The following is a 22,284-nucleotide window of genomic DNA, read 5'->3' as shown; positions in this document are numbered from 1 at the left end:
ACACTGCAAGAGAGAGGTGGGGTGAGAGAGATAGAGAGAGAGGGGGGGAGAAACAGTTAATAACGAGAAAGGGGATGTAGAAGCACTGGAAAGGAGGGAGAACGAGGCAGAGAAACTGATAATTACAAGAAAGGGGATGTGAAAACACTGGTAGAGAGAGAGGTGGGGGTAAGAGAGAGAAAGAGATAGAAACAGATAACGAGAAAGGGAATGTGAAACAGTGGAAGAGAGAGAGAAGTGGGCCGAGAGAGAGAAAGAGTGAGAGAAACAGACAATAACGAGAAAGGATATGTGGAAACACTGGAAGAGAGTGGCGGGGAGAGAGAGAAAGAGATAGACACAGATAAAAACGAGAAAGGGGGTGCAGAAACACTGGAAGTGAGAGGTGAGAGAGGAAGAGATATTGATATTGATATTTGATTTATATCGTGCTCATACACATGTGTTTCAGAGCGTGATGAGGCAAGGGAGGGGAAACATGGGAGGGCAAAACATACGATCTTACTAGCCCTAGTGACAATGATAGAAACAGATAACAAAAAAAGTGTATGTGCAACCACTGGAAGAGAGAGGTGGTGGGCAAGAGAGAGAAAGAGAGAAACAGATAATAACGAGAAAGGGGATGTGAAAACACTGGGAGAGAAAGAGGTGGGTGAGAGAGAGGAACTGATAGAAACAGATAATGAAAAATGGGACGTGGAACCACTGGAAAAGAGAGTAGTGGGGGCGAGAGAGAGAAAGAGAGAGAAACAGATAATAACGAGAAAGGGGATGTGAAAACACTGGAAGAGAGAGAGGGGGCGAGAGAGGGGGAGAAACAGATCATAACGAGAATGGAGATGTCGAAACACTGGAAAAGAGAAAAGTGGGGCGAGAGAAAGGAAGAGATAGAAATAGATACCAAAAAAGGGGATGTGAAACCACTGTGGGGAGGGAGTGGTGGGGGGCGAGAGAGAGACCGGGGGACAGAAATAGACAATAATGAGAAAGGGGATGTGGAAACACTGGAAGAGAGAGAGATGGGGAGAGAGAGAAATAGACAATAATGAGAAAGGGGATGTGGAAACACTGGAAGAGAGAGTGGTGGGGCGAGAGAGAGGAAGAGATAGAAACAGAGTATGAAATAGGGGATGTGGAACTACTCAAAGACAGTGGTGGGGCGAGAGAGAGAAAGAGATAGAAACAGATAATAACAAAAAAGGTGATGTGAAAACACTGGAAGAGAGAGTGGTGGGGCAGAGAGAGAGAGAGAGAGATAAACAGATAATAACAAGAAAGGGGAAGTAGAAACACTAGAAGAGAGAGAGGTGGGGGTAAGAGAGAGAAAGAGGGAGAGAAATAGATGTTAACGAGAAAGGGGATGTGGAAACACTGTAAGAGAGATTGGTGTGGTGAGAGAGGAAGAGATAGAAACAGAAAACAAAAAAAGGGGATGTTGAACAACTGGAAGAGAGAGCGGTGGGGCGAGAGAGGGAAAGAGATAGTGAAGGAAAGAGGTAGTGAAACAGATAATAACGAGAAAGGGGATGTGGAAACATTGGATGAAAGTGGTGGGCAGAGAGAGAAAGAAATAGAAACAGATAAAACACTGGAGGTGGGGCAACCGAGAGAAAGAGGGATAGAAATAGATCATGACAGGAATGGGGATGTGGAAACACTGGGAGAGAGAGTGGTGGGGCAGAGAGAGAGAGAGAAAGAGATATAAACAGATAATTACAAGAAAGGGGAAGTAGAAACACTAGAAGAGAGAGGTGGGGGCAAGAGAGAGAAAGAGGGAGAGAAACAGATAATAACGAGAACGGGGTTGTGGAATCACTGGAGGAGACAGTGGTGAGGGTGAGAGAGAGGAAGAGATAGAAACAGATAATAACAAGAAAGGGGAAGTAGAAACACTGGGAGATAGGGAAGCCCCAGAAAGTGTGAAAGCGGTACAGAATGCAAGCAAGGGAGGCGAAGCCGCAGTAACAACCCGCATGTATTGGTTGTGGGAGATCACATGTGAGGGTGCTGCACAAGTGAATGGTACAGAGGTGGCCATGGTGGGAGAGGACATTTTATTTGATTTACGTGTTAATTGTAGATTTCGATAAACAATATTTTAAATGTCTTTCTTGTTGCATCTGTGAGAGCATCCTGGAACTATTGCTAGACCGATGCTGGGCTTGGGGCGAGGGGGCTTTGAGGTCAGGACAATTTATTAGCAAACTGTTTTGGGCAATTCTATCGTGTATGCTGGGAGGCCAAGGATGAGGAATATGAACTAAAAACTCATATTACTGTGGTGTGTGACCCTCCCAAGTGTATGCCCTTTTAAGTGTGGCAGTGTCATGGCCCAAGCTAATGAAAGGAGCAACTGCAGGCACGTGCCTCAGACCGGCTGCAGACTCCATAAGGGAATGACTGAGTCTGTGTCTCATCCAGGCCTGCAGGCCCACACCGTGCGAGCACGGGCCTGGAGGCCATGGTGCCCACTTACCAGTATGGCGGTCGGGGTCCGCACGAGATGGGTATGGCCCGCCCTGTCCCCACATAAGATCGGGTGCTCCCCGGCAAACCCCCGAGGCACTGGGCCTTCAAGGTGCTGATGTCCATAGCACCAACAGGGCCTGCTTGATGCCAATAGCCGTCCCCCATAACAATGACCTCAAATAAATGCCACCTTTTTTCTAATCAAACTATGAATGTGCTCACCGAGACGAAAAAGAGCAGAGTTATAAATAGAGAAAGTTTAGGCACAAAGGTACAAGAAAAGAGACAGCGGGAGGAGAGCACAGCACGTAGCCCCAGGTGCGCTTGGATTGTTTCACTTTGTAGCTGACTGGAACGGTTCTGATAAGCCACTGTGAGCACAGACAGGGATAGAGACTCGGGTGTGTTTGCTGACTCCTTGTGGATAGAGGTTTGCAATCTGGAGCTCCCCAGATACTCTGGGCTACACCTTTCATGATTCTGCACCATTGCTATGCTGGGTATGGCTGATGGGCGTTATAGTCCAAATCATCTCGAGAGCCAAAGGTTGCAGACAGTGATTTAAATGGGAAAAAGAAGTGAAGGTACTTACCAAGCTACGAAGCCAGACGTTCCGGCACAGCATTTTTGGTGCCAGCCATTTTGGCAGAGGCACCTTGGGCACAGTTCCCCTTTAGGCACACCCTGTTGTTTTCAGGAAATGCCCAGTGAGATTAAATTATGTGCCAAAGAGCACACACTTCGGTAAAGCAGTGTATCTGAGATCCATTCACACTCCAGTATGTTGTTATGCGTTGTGTTAAGAAAGTTTGAATATCTATCTTAAATGAGTCTGTGGCTGTCACCCCTTAAGCGGGGTGGAGGATATGGCCGGCAATGACCCACCAGCTCGAGCCATCATAGGTCCGAACGAAGCGAGGGCCTCTGCTCGGGCTGTGGGCCATTACTGGCCATGTCCGCACCCCGCCATGGGCGTGAAAGCCATTCGCACTTCGGGGTTTAACCAGAGTGCAAATGTCTTTATTTTTTCCCGCCTTGAGATGAGCTCAGCGCGAAGTGCGCACGCCCATCTCATGAGGAAAAAACAAAAGTTTAAGAATGGCCACCGACATTGAAATAGAAACGGGACTAATTCCCTTTTCAGATGACAGTGGCCATAAAAAATGGAAAACAAATGGCCACCGCCATTTGAAAAGGGATCTAGTTCCTTTTCTATTTTATGCCATGGGTGTGGGCGGCGATTACAAAAATGCGCCTGGGAAAGACAGATTCTGATTGATAATCTGTCTCTCCCTGGTGCGAATTTCTTTCTTGCATAGCAAACTAGCAGATATCACAGCTGTAAACTAAACTTTAGAAGGGAAGTTTTATTATGGCTTGCTTTCATTGACTAATAAGAAATTCGGTAGGTAACTGGAGCTGTGTGCGAGTTTTCAGTCGCAAACGGTCACAACTCCAATTACTGAAACATTCACATATCAGACAAAGCACTTCTAATAACAGCGATACATCTGAAACACGCCCAGGGAAGGCAGGCTACTATGTATACCCACCTGCAGCACTCAGTACCTGTTTACATCTCGGTTATATGTTAGCGCCGTCGTAGGAGAAACCAGTAAGAGGTGCCCAAATTAAGGAAATATATTCCCTACAGAAAATGATGTTTTGATCAATTTGACTATTGTATTCTGTATTTTGCAGATTGTATTGTTGAACTGTTTGGCGATATTTGCACGTTGTACAATTGGCACCTTTGAAGCGGCCAGAGGGCTGCAGAACATTGAGTTTCTTGCACACTGTGCACGTGCATGCTATGAGAATGCATCTCATGTTCTATCTCTTTCTTTCTTTTGTTGAAACTTAAGCTGACACTAGGTACATTGCAGCAGGTATCTGTGAGAGTGTGTGTGTGCGTGTGTGTGTGTGTGGTGTGTGTGTGTGCGTGTGGTGTGGGTGTGTGTGTGTGTGGTGTGTGTGTGTGTGTGTGTGGGTGTGTGTGGGGTGTGTGTGTGTGTGTTTCTAAAGCCAAATAGGGAAGCACTCTAGCCCTTAGTAACGCAGGCGCTGCGTCTATAGAATTGTCTGTGACAAATAAAAGGCGTGATCAGAAAATTAAATATTAAAAAGATTCAGGGACGTCACTCCGGGGTCGCAACTGCGATCCCTGAGGTCGCCCTTGCTACCCCAAAAAAATAAAAAATAAAAAATAAAAAAGGTTAGGTAAGATCCTGGGCTGGGACCAGTGCCATGTGGCTCTTTGTTTCTGGAGTGGCAGGCTTTCTTGTTCAGGCCTCTTAAAAAAAATAAAGAACAGGGGTTCCACTAGTCTAACACTTTCAGCAGTGACCCTAAATAAGAAAGGATAGGAATACAAAACAATTTGTCTTTGTGGAATTCTATACAATAATTACTGGACTCATTAAAGGTTTATTTCAGGCACACTTCAGGGTGTGAGTCACTGATTTGGTCTTTTCTTAAACACCTCAACTCAGCGTTTCATCCTTCTGAGGTTGATAAATGAGTACCAACACAGGTTGGGTGACATTGGGTGTATATTTTTTCTATGTAAAACGCATAAGCGTAAGTGCTATATAATAACACATTATCATTTGGCCATTGACGTCTGCTTGCATTCACAGTAATATGGTAATATGGGCCTATATACACTGATCTTAACGATACAGATGGCGATCCATTCTTGCATGAAATGTACATCACATTATAGTGATATCATAACCATATTTTTCGTAGTGTACTTAGGAACAATGCTATGTGATGCCACTACCTGTTTTGTCAAGAGGTGAATGGTTGTGTTCCATCGCTTCCCGTGATGTCATTTCAGGGTGGGGTCAAATGATATCACTTCCTGTGATGTCATCAGAGGTCAAGGGTCATGTGATGTCACTTCCACTACCCTTGGCATTTTGGTGAAATGACGTCCCTGAAAACAATCGTTTGTATTGAGTGATAAGCACACTCTTAATAGGTAGTCTATTTTCTTGAAAAACGGTTTACATTTTGAATACATTGAATGTTAGTCCTGAAGCAATGATGCTCAAAATTGCATATAATTGATGGTGTCAGGCTCCCTTTTGTGTTATTAACTGTGTTCAGCGCCTGTAGATGCATGTTTGTCTCTCCTTTTGTTCTGCAGGGTGGGCCCTGAAGGAGACACTATGGGCACTGCGGGTGGTGGAGAGAGGAGGAGGGAGAGAGCACTGCTTTCCTTAGGAAAAGCTGCAGAAGCCTAGTCCTTTAAGTTGCCATAAAGTGAAAAGAAAAGCTTTCGTTTTCACCTGGCATCATAGTTGAGTACCCGTACTCTCTTTCAGGTGTTGAGAAGTGCAGACTGCTCAAAAATAAGAAGGGCAGGTACTGAGGGCCGGGTAGCACTGACTGCAGACCACTGGCGATCACCTGACGCACCACCCGTAGACGGGTCATGCCATGAAGCATGACGTGGTGTGATGTGGTGATGAGAGCTATGGGATGGGTCTCTTGGAAGGGTTTCTTGCAAGGCCGCCTGCTCTGGAAACGGGGTGTCTTGCTACACCTGGATGGGAGCTCCTCTTTCTTTGCAGTGCGATGGCCTGTACGGGGCATGAAGGCCAACAAATATGTTTCTTACTGGTGGGGGTTGGACTGGTTCTTTACTTTTTGCGGTGAGGGGCAACTCCTCTGCTCCCTGTTCTCAGAAAAGCTAAGATTGGAAATTCTGGGGGCGTAAGTTGCAGGGAGCATTGCTCCCCCTTCATCTTCGGGGTGGGTGTCAAACAAATATCAAGGTGGAAGATTAGGAGTGGAACATCCCACTGGCAGCTTTCTTTTCCTGGTGCCTGCACACTTTTTACTCTGGAGGAAGGCATCTCCTAGTGGACAGTGTGAATAGGGTGAATAGGTACCGGGTGCCCTAACACTTCCCTTATGTGTACCCAAAAGTGCCTCTGTAATGATGAGCTTTGAGCTAGACCAGATAATGCTGTTTGGACTTGGGTATCTTCTAGGCATCCGATCTTGTTGAGTAGCACTCTCCGCCTTGACAAGGGGGTTCAAAGAACGATCTATGGGGACCAAGGGTCTGTCGTCTAGGCCATCTGTACAACCTCTTCGCCCTGCCTGAACTACAGGCACAGGACAATGGCAGTCATCTCGCTGGTACGATCAAGGCTAGAGTATGCCAATAGCCCATACCCTGGGTGCAGTCCCGGAATATCTACTCAATAGACTACTGAGTGTCCAAAACACGGCATCATGATGGTTCACTTGTGTACAGGCGTGTTATAAATGACTTATCATATCATTTCCAAGGCTTAAAAGATATGAAGGCCTCACCCCAGCACTTCACACTCTCCAATGGCTCCAGATTAAAAGGAGGATTCTCTTCAAATCTCTGTGCATCACCCACCGCACCTTCCACAACAGGGACCCAAAATCCATCACAAGCAAAATCACACCTACCACCTAGAACAGTTCGATCCAACAATGATTTCCTAGTAACAGTGTCAAGCTTCAACTGGGTATGGCACGGAACATCCCTCCCCCCTACACGCAGACAGGCTCTGGAGCTCCGTGCCCAAAAACCCGGGAACAGAAGAAGATCACCCGGCCTGCCTGAAACATCTCAAAACCTGGCAATTCAAGTAATAATGACATGAGACGAACACTGAAATCGACACAAAGGACTGCCGCATGCATCCAGCTCCGAAACCCCAACCAACCAATAACCCTATCCACGGCAACGCTATCCCAATGAATGGCGTCCCAAATTCCCATCCGCTGACACGCTCGCTACCTCCTCTTCTACCTGAGTAGTCAACTCCTCTCTAAATCTCCTATCACCTTACACTACACACAGAAATCCTCCCCTCGCACAGCCGGTCAGTTTTTCTCATCAACATTAGTCAAGCTACGACTAATCTCTCCTCTTTAATCCTATCTCCGCTCCCCCCCCACCTCCGACCGCACATCAGCAGACAACCCAGATCTGAATCTCTTCAACCTATCAGATTTTGGGCTCTACCCTGCAGATAATATAACCCCACGTGTCACAAACAAAACCATGGAAACAGAATGGCACACAGGATTCAGGTACTCTCGACCTGCAGTCGTGGACATCACAGGTTTTGCATCTGCTTCTCCCGCTAGCAACCTGTCTCTGCCCTCTTCTCTTATAGAGACACATGGAGCAAGGCCAAAAAACTGGTAAATAGGCCACTATAAGCATCCCCTTTTCACTTCTTTACATTGCATAGATGCAGTGGCCCTTGCAAAAAAGAGTACGTCTTGAAGACAGATACCCAGACATGTGCACAATCCTGTTTGCGCGGTGAACTTCTCTGCAAGAACCAATGCCGCAGCACTCAGAGGCATGTAAGAGAAAATTCCCGGGCTGGGATTAAGTGGCAATGCTCCAGTGGCCAAGAGGAAGCACCCCATGTGCTCAGCAGTTTGGGAACGTCAGAACCTCTGGGGACATTTGAAGGGAACACACTTTGCCTCCTCTCTCACTGCAGAAGAGGTCAAGGGGGAGGGGGCTGATGAAGAACCGGGGACGCAACCGTGCAGCCTGGAAGGTCAGATCCCGAGAAACTGGCAGGAATTGACAGATGCTTCTACGGGAGCAGAGCAGCAGATCGACCAACAAATGCAAGATGACTTGGTCCATCTTTTCTTCCCTAACCAGTATCCTGTGCCCGTAACCAGCTGCATCCTCCGTCTCCATGCCCTGCAGTGGTCGACACTGAGATTCGATGAACAGGAGCTAACAGCAGCTCCTGGGTGTCGAGCATCACCCTGTAGGCAGGAGCTACTGCAGGGGAACCAGGCGCTACCAGAGATGCCCCTTATGCAGGAACATGCATAGCATTCTCAAATACTCAAGAGTTAATGTCACATTTACATGTTTGTAAGACACCAGTTGACCCTAGGAGCCAAAGGCTAGGTCCTGGTGGCTGTTGGTTTCAAGCCAACCAGGCTCTACTGTGCTAGAAGCAAGAGCCAATTTCGAACCCTGACCTTTCAGGTGTTCCCTTAATATTCGATTTGTAAGCATATTATTGTGCATTATAACTTTATCCACTTATTTAAAGCCCTCTTGCTGCGCTGCTAGCACGTATAAAACTTTATCAGGGTGGTGGCTTTACCAATCCACCCTAGACTTTGCCTTTGCTGGCCCGCTACTAGTGGTTGGCCACAGGTGCTTCTCTATGTTCAGGCTTAACTACTACCCAGACCTCCTACACCCTAAGGGCTGCCCTTCAGCTATTATCTTCTGCACATGGTTAATACACATTTGGGAGGGGTCTGTGTGTGCGTGTCAAGCTTTTCCTAGTTTTAGGACTTAACTGGATTTCCAGATGCCCAGTTGTTAAAAGGAGGGCTTTGAGAGCTTCCCCACATCTGGGGGTGGATGAAATGGCCCTTTATTTTTTTATGTGTGCATAGTTTTGCATTTGTCTGCCTCTGCTGTGCGTGTTGGAATATGTTGCTCAAATAAGGGTCCCTAAACGTTTTGTCCACCGACTTGTGCAAAACATTCACGTGGTAGAGCAAGAAGGTGTGTAAAGCTATTTCAGCCATAAACCACGGTATTGGGATTGAAACCTCTGTGCCAGCGCAGCAGAATTTAACTGAAATTCTCCCATTTTGTTTTGCCGGCACTCATTTTGGCCAGTTTCTCCGTAACTTTCTCCAACTCATCAGAGGCTACAGAATCACCCGACTCCTTATTGGAGGTCATTTAACTCAGACCTACTGGCTCCCATCATCAATTAAAAAAGTCATGCCCTCCCTCACCCTAAACTAACCTAGGGAATGATCCATCCAGAAGTTGCAACCTTACTAAAAGAAAGAAGAGCACTTGAACGCTGCTAGACAAAATTCACAGACACTGAGGAAAACAAATCTGGCTGAAGAAATACCAGGCAATTATCGTCGGGGAAAAAAAAGACCTAGCTGGAGGGCGACCAAACAACTATCCTCCAGAAGAAAAAGGCCTCGCTGGAGGGTGACCAAGAGATGAACCCCCTGAAGAAAAAGGCCTAGCTGGAGGGCGACCAAGAAATGACCCTCCTGAAGAAAAAGGCCTAGCTGGAGGGCCACCAAGCAGCTATCTTCCGGAAGAAAAAGTCCTAGCTGGAGGACGACCAAGCAACTATACTCAAAAAGAAAAAAGACCTAGCTGAAGGGAGACCAATAAATGACCCTCCTGAAGAAAAAGGCCCAGCTGGAGGGTGACCAAGCAATTATCCTCTGGAAGAAAAAAACCTAGCTGAAGGGCGACCAAGCAACTATCCTCCAGAATAAAAAGGCCTAGCTGGAGGACGACCAAGCAGCTATACTCAGAAAGAAAAAAGGCCTAGCTGAAGGGAGACCAAGAAATGACCCTCTTGAAGTAAAAGGCGTAGCTTGAGGGTGACCAAGCAATTATCCTCTGGAAGAAAAAGGCCTAGTTGGAGGGCAACCAAGCAACTATCCTCCGGAATAAAAAGGCCTAGCTGGAGGACGACCAAGCAACTATCCTCAGAAAGAAAAAAGACCTAGCTGGATGGTGACCAAGAAATGACCCTCCTGAAGAAAAAGGCCTAGCTGGAGGGTGACCAAGCAACAGTCCTCAGAAGAAAAAGGCCTAGCTTAAGGGCGACCAAGCAACTAGCCTCCTGAATAGGGATGTATGAAATGGACCAAAAGTCATAGCTTGATATTTTGGGCTGAATGGCAATATAGATATATATTGCAATATTGTTTATGTGGGTTAAATGCTCAGTTGTAAGCAGCAAACTACGCGTGAGATGTCACAAACACCTTTTTTTTATAAGACATTGATCAAAATAAAGTGCAAATACAGGGTTCCTCTTCCTGCTTGAGAGTACACACAGCTGTGTAAATATCAAAATGTAAATAAAAAATGGTAGTATATGTAATAATGTATATGCATGTATATATCTCGATGTTAAAGGTATTGTCTCATCCTATATATCGATTTTGAAAATATATCGATATATCTCCAAAACTTGATATATCAACTAGCCCAACTCTGGACGAAATGGCCTAGCTGGAGGGCAACAAAACAACTATAATATGGAAGTAAAGGGCCTAGCTGGAGGGCAACTAAACAACTATACTCTGGAAGTAAAAGGCCTAGCTCGAGGGCAACTAAGCAACTATACTCCGGAAGTAAAAGGCCTGGCTGGAGGGCAACTAAGCAACTGTACTCCGGAAGTAAAAGGCCTAGCTGGAGGGCAACTAAACAACTATACTCCGGAAGTAAAAGGCCTGGCTGGAGGGCAACTAAGCAACTATACTCCGGAAGTAAAAGGCCTAGCTGGAGGGCAACTAAACAACTATAGTCCGGAAGTAAAAGGCCTGGCTGGAAGGCAACTAAGCAACTATACTCCGGAAGTAAAAGGCCTAGCTGGAGGGCAACTAAACAACTATACTCCGGAAGTAAAAGGCCTGGCTGGAGGGCAACTAAGCAACTATACTCCGGAAGTAAAAGGCCTGGCTCGAGGGCAACTAAGCAACTATACTCCGGAAGTAAAAGGCCTGGCTGGAGGGCAACTAAGCAACTATACTCCGGAAGTAAAAGGCCTGGCTGGAGGGCAACTAAGCAACTATACTCCGGAAGTAAAAGGCCTGGCTGGAGGGCAACTAAGCAACTATACTCCGGAAGTAAAAGGCCTGGCTGGAGGGCAACTAAGCAACTATACTCCGGAAGTAAAAGGCCTAGCTGGAGGGCAACTAAACAACTATAGTCCGGAAGTAAAAGGCCTGGCTGGAAGGCAACTAAGCAACTATACTCCGGAAGTAAAAGGCCTAGCTGGAGGGCAACTAAACAACTATACTCTGGAAGTAAAAGGCCTGGCTGGAGGGCAACTAAGCAACTATACTCCGGAAGTAAAAGGCCTGGCTCGAGGGCAACTAAGCAACTATACTCCGGAAGTAAAAGGCCTGGCTGGAGGGCAACTAAGCAACTATACTCCGGAAGTAAAAGGCCTAGCTGGAGGGCAACTAAACAACTATAGTCCGGAAGTAAAATGCCTAGCTGGAGGGCAACTAAACAACTATCCCCCGGAAACAAAAATGCGTGGCTGAAGAGCGACCAAACAACTAGCCTCCGGAAGAAAAAGGTCTTCCTGCATGGCCGCATTGCATTTGTTCTTAACTGTACAGATGAGCGATTCAGGATTTACAAAGAACTTAGAGCACCATTAGTTGCCCCCCAAACTTAGGCCTGCTCCCTTTGTTCTTTCCCATGGGAAAGAAATCAATGCCGTCAATCTTACAATCTCTAGCGCACCTAGAACTGCAGCTCCCCCTGCTTCTGATTCAGATATAAATGCCTAATTCTTAACCTTCTCGCCAATCCCTCAAGCAGGTCTCTTGTCACTCATAAAGAACATGAAAGCTTCCTGTGAGCAGGTTGAACCCTGCCAAGACCATTAAGGACAGCATTCTTGCCCTCGCTTCGGCCCTAACTACCGTAGTGAAACCTCTCGGCAATCGGGCCCTTACCTTCAGACCTTAAAGAAAACCTGTATAACACCTCCTCTTATAAAACCCAATGTCCACCCCACCATTCCAACAAACCAGCATCCTATTTACAGCACACCTTTTAATCAGCAAAATTCTGGACTAGGTGGCTATCAGTCAACTGGAGTGTTACTCCAAGTCGCCTGGATGGCTTGCTGCATGATCACTGATCGGGCTTTCGACACGCTAGAAGCACAGAAACCACCATTTTTTCTTGTGAGATGAGATTCTGTCATCACTCTCTGCAACTTGCCCTTCGAATCTCATCCTCCTTGACGTCTCAGTGGCATTTGACACTGTTAACCGCAAATCCATCCTTCGCCGCGTGGAGACAACTTTGGTCGCTTCCGGTTCTGCTCTCTGCCGAATCTCTACCTTCTTGCCTGATTGGGAAATTCAGGTCGGCTCAGGCCCATTTTTTTTCAATCCTACCATCCGACAGTGTGAAGTGCACAAGGCTTCATGTTGTCCACGTGGCTCTTTAATGTTTACCTGGGATATGCGGCTGACCTCATCTCTCTGTTTGCACCCATCTTTCCAACCTATGCAGATGACACTCATGATATGATAGGTTATTTATAACGTGCTTAATACACAGAGGTTTCTGAACGCGGACCCGGGGATCGAATCTGTGGTGCTCCGTGTTGTCTTGCTTCCAAGGCGAGGACATTGCCCCTGAGCTATCCTCCCGAGAAAATTCAGGTCGTCTTCAGTAATCAAACCACCATCATCAGACCTCTCAGCACTTGCCACAGATTCAGGATTGGATGATAGCAACCCCTGGCCGAACCCCTTAAAGGGGATCATTTACTTTGACAGCCCCCATTCCCTCGACTCTCTCCTTCGTCTGACTCCCATCTGCAGGAACACCCCTCCCGGCCCACCCTTGTTGCCTCAGCCAAAATCCGTGGAGTTATCTTTTTGACACCCTACTTTCCTTTGGTCTACAGATTCAGGAACTAATAACCAAAATCTCAGTTTCCTGCTTGCAATTCCCCAGGAGCCGCCTCCCACTCCTCAACCTGTCTCAAAACGTGCAGGTCCCTTTTGCTTAGTACTCTCATGCCTTGAGTATTGTAACAGTCTCCTCTCTGAGCTCCCTCAGAACTTCCAACATGAACTAGAGGTGATCCAGAATAAAGCAGCAAGCCTCCTTACACCCAGGGACCACAGCACACGGGCCCCACAATCCCTGCACTGGCTCCCGGTCAGAGTGTGCATTGATTTGAAACCCCTCGGCATTATGCTGACAGCTTATTGGAACTAATGGTCTGCTGTATCTCGGGCAAAAAAGTGAAAAAAGACCTCCCTGCAAGACTTCTTTGATCCTCCGGTTCTACAACACTAGTTGTTGCAGCTTTCCGAGAAAAGAAGGAAGAAGCTGGGTGCAGCCGGGTCCTGCCTCTGGAACAGCCTGCCCTGAGGCCTTCCCTATGCAGGACATCTTACGGGCAAGTGTGCTTCTGCAGACTACCCTCCCTTGCATCTGGAAGCTCTCCCTGGCCTCGCAATGCAAGCACTTGCTTCGCTGTTGTTTTATGCACTTTTCCCTCGATCCTGGGAAAGATGGTCGGATTCTCTTCCCGTGGTTGGTTGGCACCTTACAACGACCCAACTAACAGATACATCCCTGTTGCTGTCCTGGGTGGAGATTGGTTCATTTTTGGAGCTTAGATTGGTGCAATTGCATTACTGTGTATCTTGAGTTGGACTCCATATAGCATGCATCTTCTTCCCTCGCTGATATGATAGGTTATCTATAACGCGCCTAATAGCCAGAGGTTTCTAAGCGCGGACCCGGGGATCGAACCTGTGTTCCTCCGCATCGTCTTGCTTCCAAGGCGAGCACGTTGCCCCTGAGCTATCCTCCCGAGACTGTGCTCCCTTATTCTGATTAGTTCACTGTGCCTCACTCACAGACCTCAGGAAGATGACAGGACGCTTGCACGCCTACAAAAGGGCAGGCATTGTTACCGGCTGCCCATCCTTACTGCACTATTGCCTCGGCTTGGTTTGGTGACACATACTTGCTAGTGTTTGCCAACCCTCCCGTCACCAAGGGCTGGCCACAACTCCTAGCAGGGATAGACACAGGAAGGGAGAGAGAGGGACAGAGGGACAGAAAAAGGAAATGAGAGGGCGATGGTGATGAGAGGAGAGAGTGCGAGAGAGAGGGGGAGTGGGCGTGAGGGAGAGAGAGAGGGCAGAGGGAGGGAGATGGAAAGAGAGTGGGAGGGGGAAAGATAGAGGGGAGAGGGATGGGGAGAGAGAGAGTGGCATAGAGTGGGGATGTCTGTAAAAGAGAGGACGGGGTGGAGCTAGAGTTAGAAAGAGTATGCAACAGGAAGGAAGAGTCAGAGTGGGACAGATGCAGGAAGAGAGGCATAGAGTGGGGCAGATGCAGGATGAGCGGCATAGAGTGGGACAGATGCAGGATGAGAGGCATAGAGTGGGGCAGATGCAGGATGAGCGGCATAGAGTGGAACAGATACAGAAGGAGGGGCATAGAGTGGGGCAGATACAGGTTGAGAGGAATAGAGTGGGGCAGAGGCCGGATGAGGGGCAGAGAGTGAGGCAGATGTAGGATGAGAGGCATAGAGTGGGGCAGATGCAGGATGAGAGGCATAGAGTGGGACAGATGCAGGATGAGAGGCATAGAGTGGGACCGATGCATGATGAGAGGCATAGATTGGGACAGAGGCAGGATGAGAGGCATAGAGTGGGGCAGATGCAGGATGAGAGGCATAGAGTGGGGCAGATGCAGGATGAGAGGCATAGAGTGGGGCAGATGCAGGATGAGAGGCATAGAGTGGGGCAGATGCAGGATGAGAGGCAGAGAGTGAGGCAGATGCAGGATGAGAGGCATAGAGTGGGGCAGATACAGGAGGAGAGGCATTGAGTGGGGCAGATACAGGATGAGAGGCAGGGAGTGGGGCAGATACAGGATGAAAGGCATAGAGTGGGGCAGATACATGAGGAGAGGCAGGGAGTGGAGCAGATACAGGATGAGAGGCATAGAGTGGGGCCGATACAGGGCGAGAGACATGGAGTGGGGCAGATACAGATGAAAGGCATAGAGTGGGGAAGATGCAGGATGAGAGGCATAGAGTGGGACAGATGCAGGATGAGAGGCATAGAGTGGGACAGATGCAGGATGAGATGCATAGAGTGGGACGGATGCAGGATGAGAGGCATAGAGTGGGGCAGATGCAGGATGAGAGGAATAGAGTGGGGCAGATGCTGGATGAGAGGCAGAGAGTGAGGCAGATGCAGGATGAGAGGCAGAGAGTGGAACAGATGCAGGATGAGAGGCACAGAGTGGGGCAGATACAGGATGAGAGGCAGGGAGTGGGGCAGATACCGGATGAGAGGCATGGAGTGTGGCAGATACAGGATGAGAGGCATAGAGTGGGGGAAGACAGAGGATGAGAGGCAGGGAGTGGGGCAGATACAGGATGAGAGACATAGAGTGGGACAGATGCAGGGTGAGAGGCAGAGAGTGGGGCAGATACAGGGTGAGTGGCAGCGAGTGGGACAGATGCAGGGTGAGGGGCATAGAGTGAGGCAGATGTAGGGTGTGAGGCAGAGAATGGGGCAGATGCAGGGTGAGAGGCAGAGAGTGGGGCAGATGCAGGGTGAGGGACATAGAGTGAGGTAGATGTAGGGTGTGAGGCAGAGAATGGGGCAGATGCACGATGAGGGGAATAGAGTGGGGCAGATACATGATGAAAGGCAGAGAGTGGGGCAGATACAATATGAGTGGCAGAGAGTGGGCAGATGCGGGATGAGAGGTAGAGAGTGGGGCAGATACAGGATGAGTGGCAGAGAGTGAGGCAGATACAGAATGAGAGGCACAGAGTTGGGCTGATGCAGGATGAGAGGCATAGAGTGGCACAGATGCAGGATGAGAGGCATAGAGTGGGACAGATACAGAAGGAGAGTTTTACAGAGAGAGTAGGTCATATGTAGGAAGAGGCTGTGAGGGAGCAGATATAGAAAGAGACAGAGAGCAAGTAGGGCAGAAACAGGAAGAGCGAGACATTCTTTGACAGTTACAGGAAGGAAGAGAGACTTCCAGTAGAGCAAGTACAGGGCGTGGAACAAAGGGCGGGGAAGCGGTCCATAAGAGGGAGGCGGGGAGCGGTTCTGCCGCAGAAAGAGCAAGCAAAGGATTGGACTAGAGAGACAGCCAGTTACGCTAATACGGAGGCAGAGGAAGAGAGAGACAGAGTGTGGGACATTTAAAGGGAAGGGAGTCACGGGTCTGGCCAGTTAGAGAATCAGAATGAGAAGAGGCAGTTACTGGAAGCGGGAGACAGGCAACCCCATACAGATAGATGGGGAGGGGGGGCAGATACAGAATACTAGAACTCGAGAGTGCACCACGCAGAGTGTAATGTGTGCAAGGAGAGAGAGAGACAGGTAGAGGGTGCGGCAGAGAGAGAAAGTAAAGAGATAGACACAGGAAGGCGGAGACAGAGGGTGGAACTGACATGGAGAGAGGGAGAGGCACAGATGCAGAAAGAGCAACATGGGGAGAGGGGTGGCGGTCGGATATAGGAGGAGGGAGACAGACAGTGGGCAGAACTCGAAAGAGGAAGGCATTGAGCGGGCACACAAAGAGATGAGTGAGAGAGATATAGAAAGGGGGAGGCATCGAGTGAGGCAGATATAAAAAGAGAGAGACAGAGGGTGAGAGAGACAGAGAGTGGGTAGACCTAGAAAGATGAAGACATTGAGCTGTCATGCAAAAAAGAGGGAGACCAGAAGTGAGACAGACATAGAAAGAGAGAGCCAGTAAATGGGTAGAGAAAGGAAGAGGGTGATCAAGTGTGAGAGAGATATAGAAAGAGAGAGACAGAGTGGGACGACAAAGAAGAGGGAAGTCAAGAGTGAGACATATATAGAAAGGAAACACAGCAGTGGGCATGCATAGAAAGTGGGAAACAGCGAGTGAGTCAGATAAAGAAAGAGGGAGGCAGAGGGTGAGAGGCGGAGACTGGGTGGACCTTGAAAGAGGGAGACATTGGGCGGGCACACAAAGAAATGGGAGACCAGCAGTGATACAGATATAGAGAGAGACAGTAAGTGGGTAGACATGGAAAGAGGGAGACAGTGAGTGAGACAGATATAGGGAGGGCCAGTAAGTGCGTAGACATAGAACGAGGGAGCCAGTGAGTGAGACAGATATAGGGAAGGCCAGTAAGTGGGTAGACATAGAAAGAGGGAGACCCTGAGTGAGACAGATATAGGGAAGGCCAGTAAGTGGGTAGACATAGAAAGAGGGAGACAGTGAGTGAGACAGATATAGGGAGGGCCAGTAAGTGGGTAGACATAGAACGAGGGAGCCAGTGAGTGAGACAGATATAGGGAAGGCCAGTAAGTGGGTAGACATAGAAAGAGGGAGACAGTGAGTGAGACAGATATAGGGAGGGCCAGTAAGTGGGTAGACATAGAACGAGGGAGACAGTGAGTGAGACAGATATAGGGAGGGCCAGTAAGTGGGTAGAGAAAGGAAGAGAACGATCAAGAGTGAGAGACAAAGAGTGGGTAGACCGAGAAAGAGGGATATTAAAAGAGAGAGATATAGAAAGAGAGAGACAGAGTGGGCAGTCAAAGAAGAGGGAGACAGACAGAGGAAGAGAGAGACAGTGGGAAGAGAAAGAAAGAGGGAGATCAAAGAAGAGGGAGACAGACAGAGGAAGAGAGAGACAGTGGGTAGAGAAAGAAAGAGGGAGATCAAGAGTGGGAGAGAGTTGTAAAAAGAGGGAGACAGAGATTGGGCATTGAACATAAGAGGCAGGCCAAGAGTGAGACAGGTATAGAAAGAGGGAGGCTGAGGGTGAAAGATAGAGAGTGGGTAGACCTAGAAAGAGGAGCCATTGAGCGGGCATGCAAAGAAGGAGACCAGAAGTGAGACAGGTATAGAAAGAGGGAGGCAGAGGATGAGAGATAGAGAGTGGGTAGACCTAGAAAGAGGGAGACATTGGGCAGGCATGCAAAGAAGAGGGAGACCAGAAGTGAGACAGACATAGAATGAGACAGTAAGTGGGTAGACACAGAAAGAGGGAGCGGGGAGAGTGAGACAGATATAGAAGGAGGGAAGCAGATAATGGGGTAGTTACAGAAACAAACACAAAAAGAACAGGGACGTCATTTTGCAACTGCGACCTCTGAGGTCTCCCTTGCGACTTATGTGGTCTCCCTTGCGACCTCTTAAAAAAAAAATAAGATTTATATTTTCATTTTTTTTTTTTGTATTGCCACCTCCTGGGCTGTGGCCAGCACCATGTGGCTCTTTACTTCTGGAGTGGCTGACTTTCTTGTTCAGGCCCCTTAAAAAAAAGAAGAAAAATAAGAACAGGAGTGCCACAAGTCTAACACTTTCAGCACTGACCCTAAATAAGAAAGAATAGGAATACCAAATAATGTGTCTTTCTGGAATTCTATACAATAATTGCTAGACTCATTAAAGGTTTATTTCAGGCAAACTTCAGGGGGTGAGTCACTGATTTAGTCTGTTCTTAAACGCCTCAACTCAGCCTTTCATCCTTCTGAGGTCAATTAATGAGTACCCACACAGGTTGGGTGATATTGGGTGTATATTTTGTCTATATAAAGCGCTTAAGCGTAAGTGCTGTATAATAACACATCATTACCATTTGGTCATGGACGTCTGCTTGCATTCACAGTAATTTGGTAATATGGGCCTATACACACTCATCTTAACGATACATTTGGCAATCCATTCTTGTATGAAATGTACATCACATTATAGTGATATCTTAACCATATTTTTTGTAGTGTATAATGCTATGTGATGCCACTTCCTGTTTTGTCAATGGGTGAAAGGTTGTGTTCATTGCTTCCCGCGATATCACTTCGTGGTGGGGTCTCACTTCCTGTGATGTCATCAGGGGGTCAAGGGTCGTGTGATGTCACTTCCGCTACCCCTGGCATTTTGGTGAAATGACATCCCTGAAAAAGGCGTGGGCAAGGGAAAACAGTGGGCGGAAGGTGTGATCTAGGAGGGATGCGTGTTTGAGACAGGCTGACAGTGAGAGATACAGGACAGTGAAAGTCATGTGCATGAAGGAGGCGAGACAGGGTAGACACAGGTATAGGAATATGTAGGGGGGGTGAAGAAATATAAAGGCAGATAGAGAGAAGCCCATACACAGGGGGCAGGAAGAGGGTAGGAAGGGGAGACAGGAGTATACCTGTGGGACGAGAAAAATGCAGAATGCAAGCGAATGCGAGGACAGATGAAGCAAGGGAGGGAGAGACACGGGAAGAGAGGAAAAGTGCTACAAAGAAAGGGAAAAGAGAGAGATGCCCGGAAAGAGAGAGGAAGGGGCAGTAGAAGCTCAGGGGCTAGAACCAAAAGGCTAGCTAGCACTGAGTCCCAACACTCCTGACATTAGCCCCTGACCTTTTCCAGACCTAGCAACAGCCCTGAGTGTCAGGACAAACACAGGGAGGGTGTGAGGGGGCAGGAAGAGCGATAGAATCAAGTAGGTGGGGGAGGGGCGGGGGGTCTCAGAAGAGACAGTGATCACAGGGTGGTAGATAGAGGAAGGAAGACAGAGGCGAGGGGGGGCGGGGGTGAAAATAAAGCAGACACAGGAGGATGAAATAAAGGAGTGCCCGAGAGTGGCAGGTGCAGAAGGAGAGATAAGGACGAGAGGGGGATAGGCGAGGGAGGAGGGGCCGGGTACATGCAGGGAGGGAGAGAGAGGGAGAAACAGAGAGAGCAGAGGGAGAGGGAGCAAGCGAGAGAGAGAGGGGTGCGCGGAAAGAAGTAAAGAAACACTGACTTGCAAAGAAAGGGGGAGAGAGACAGACCCGGGAGAAGAGAGAAGGGCATATAGATGAATGAAGCGGTGGGGAGGGGTAATAGAGGGGCGGGGAGACAGGACGAAGGAAAGAAAGATGTGCTATGGAGGAAAAGAGATGAAAAGAGAGGGGGTGAGCGAGGAGCAGCTGCGAGAGAGAGATGGCAGGCAGGTGTAAGAAATACATTATCATGTGTTGGCGAGTAAAGCCCCCTGTCACCTCAGCAAGCAATGGACAGGAGGGCGGGTGCCCAGACGGCTGGATGGGGGCGCAAGCGTACCCTTCGCCCACACTTGATACAACACAGGAGCCTGGGGCAGCAGACAACACCCTCCCACGCCCCTTCCCCGCCAACCCCAACCTCCACAGACTCAGGGAGGCCTCACGAGGAGGGGCACGAGATCCCTGCGGACAATAGAGAAGGAGGCGGGGGTACAGACCTGGGTACCACAAGGCGGACGATAGGCCGAGGGCGACAGGGGGTCACATCAAAACCCAAAGCGTGAGCGAAAAGAGTGGAAATACGAGATATTGAGAGATGGTGAATCAGGCTTACCTCCTGGTTACAGCTGCCATGGCGACCACCTCAGCATCCTCCTCATCACCTCAGCATCCTCGCCATCGTCCTCTCAGTACACTCCCCCTGTCAGCACACTCCCCCTGCATGCATCCATCCCTGACGTCGCCCCCCCCCTTTCCTCTCAGCAGCCCCCTCCCCTTGTTAGCACCCCACAGCACCCTCTTTGCTCACCTCGAGTCCAGGTCCCTGGCTATCCGCGGGGCCAGCCCTCCGGTGTGCCTCTGGGAGGAGGGACCAGAGAGGAGCCAGGGAGAGCAGCGACCGGCGTCAGAGAGGGAGGCCCGACCAGTGTCATTGAGAGGGGAGGGGCCTGTGACAGAGAGGGAGAGGGGATGCTGTCAGAGAGGCAGAATCGACCGGCGTCAGAGAGGGAGGCCCGACCCGTGTCATTGAGAAAGGAGGGCTGGGCGGACCCCCGCCATAGGAAGGCCAAGAGAAGCGTGCCTGAGAGGGTGGCACACCTGTGTCGTTGAGAGAGGAGGCGCCTGTGCCAAAAATGAGGGGGTGGGGGGTAGTGTCAGAGGAGGGAGAAGGGGAGAGTGTCACAGAGGATGACACACCTGTGTCACTGAGAGAGGAGGCACAGGTTTCAAAGTGGAATGGAGGGACCCGTGTCAAAGAGGGAGTAGGGAACAGAGTGGGAGCAGTGATCAGTGTCAGAAAAGAAACACTAGGCAGTGTCAGAGAAGGCAGCGGTGCCAGGGAGTCAGGAGGGATCAGCATCAGAGAGAGAGCAGCGAACATGGTCAGAGAGTGAGTAGGGAATAGCGTCAGAGAAGGCTGAGGAGATGATGTCAGAAATAGTGTCAGTGGGCCAGGAGGGAATACTGTCAGAGTGAAGGGGAGCGTGCTAGAGAGCGAGAATTGACCTGCGTCATAGAGAGAGGCACGGCCCTTGCCCCTGAGAATGGTGGGGCCCAGGCCAGTCTCAGAGGAGGGAGAAGGAAAGAGTGTCAGAGAGGGTGACACACCTGTATCATTGAGGGGCAGGTGAAACGGGCAGTGTCAGACAGGAAGTAGGTAACAGAGTAAGTGAAGGGGTTGGGAATAGTGCCTGGGAGTCATGGGGGACCATTGTCAGAGAGGGAGTAGGCAACGGCGTCAGGGAGTCAGGAGGAGTCATTGTCAGAGAGGGCGTAGGCAACGGCGCCAGGAAGTCAGGAAGGGTTGTTAAATTGTAGGTTTTGTGTTGGACATATTACTCAGGAGCCTCAGGTGACATAAGTGGTCTTTACTGGGTTCGTATGTTACAGGTAAGTACAACAGGATAGACAAAAGACAAGTTTATGGGAGAGAAGCATCCACCGGTCCCTCTTTACCAAGCATAAGTTCCAAATTGACTTTTTTGGAATCAAAGCAATACATTCTCAGAGCCAACACCCCATTCTCAACATTCCAGGTTCAGACCCACACATAGGAAAATAACCAGATTAGTTAAAACCCAACACATCTCCCCCCTTACATAACACTACAAAACTAAGGAAGAGACAGAAGGCACAGTCGCTACTAAACAATGTGTAGACTACAAACAAAGACTATCCTTCTACATACCCATCCAGCAAACCGCTCCAAAGTATAAAGCTATTCCCCTCCAAAACCTTAGGATAGCAACCAAATAGCTTCACCAATTGCAGAACAATCACCTGTACCATAACAGGCTTTTTTATGGAACTCACTCAAAGGAACCAGCCCACCTTTCAGCATATAACTATACCGCTGAAACATCACACCAGAATGAGTTGATGGGAAAGTTTCTGAAGATTTTGTGAACCTACTGGAGTTAGAGAACATTTCAGTCATGATTTGCCTTGCATTAACCTAACATTTATTCCACAGGTACATCAAAGGCAGTTAACATGAGAAGCTGA

At 48.7% G+C, this 22,284-nt stretch overlaps 1 protein-coding gene across 2 annotated transcripts in view; it reads right to left on the bottom strand.

The window, feature by feature from the left end:
• Positions 1-20,784, bottom strand: part of GPR162 (G protein-coupled receptor 162) — a 210,998-nt gene extending 190,214 nt beyond the window's left edge. The window contains exon 1 of one of the 2 annotated variants that reach the window (XM_069650629.1): positions 20,588-20,784. The gene's annotated coding sequence lies outside the window, so the exon portion shown is untranslated. Of the gene's footprint in view, positions 1-20,392; positions 20,516-20,587 lie in introns of those variants that run through there. The other variant, XM_069650630.1, reaches the window with a different exon arrangement.
• Positions 20,785-22,284: the final 1,500 nt, after the last annotated feature.

The sequence above is a fragment of the Ambystoma mexicanum genome, chromosome 3p (assembly GCF_040938575.1).
Source record: "Ambystoma mexicanum isolate Mex_15411 chromosome 3p, UKY_AmexF1_1, whole genome shotgun sequence".
Lineage (NCBI taxonomy): Eukaryota > Metazoa > Chordata > Amphibia > Caudata > Ambystomatidae > Ambystoma > Ambystoma mexicanum.
The sequence above is the reverse complement of the archived record's forward strand: the minus strand, read 5'-3'. Positions and strand labels throughout refer to the sequence as shown.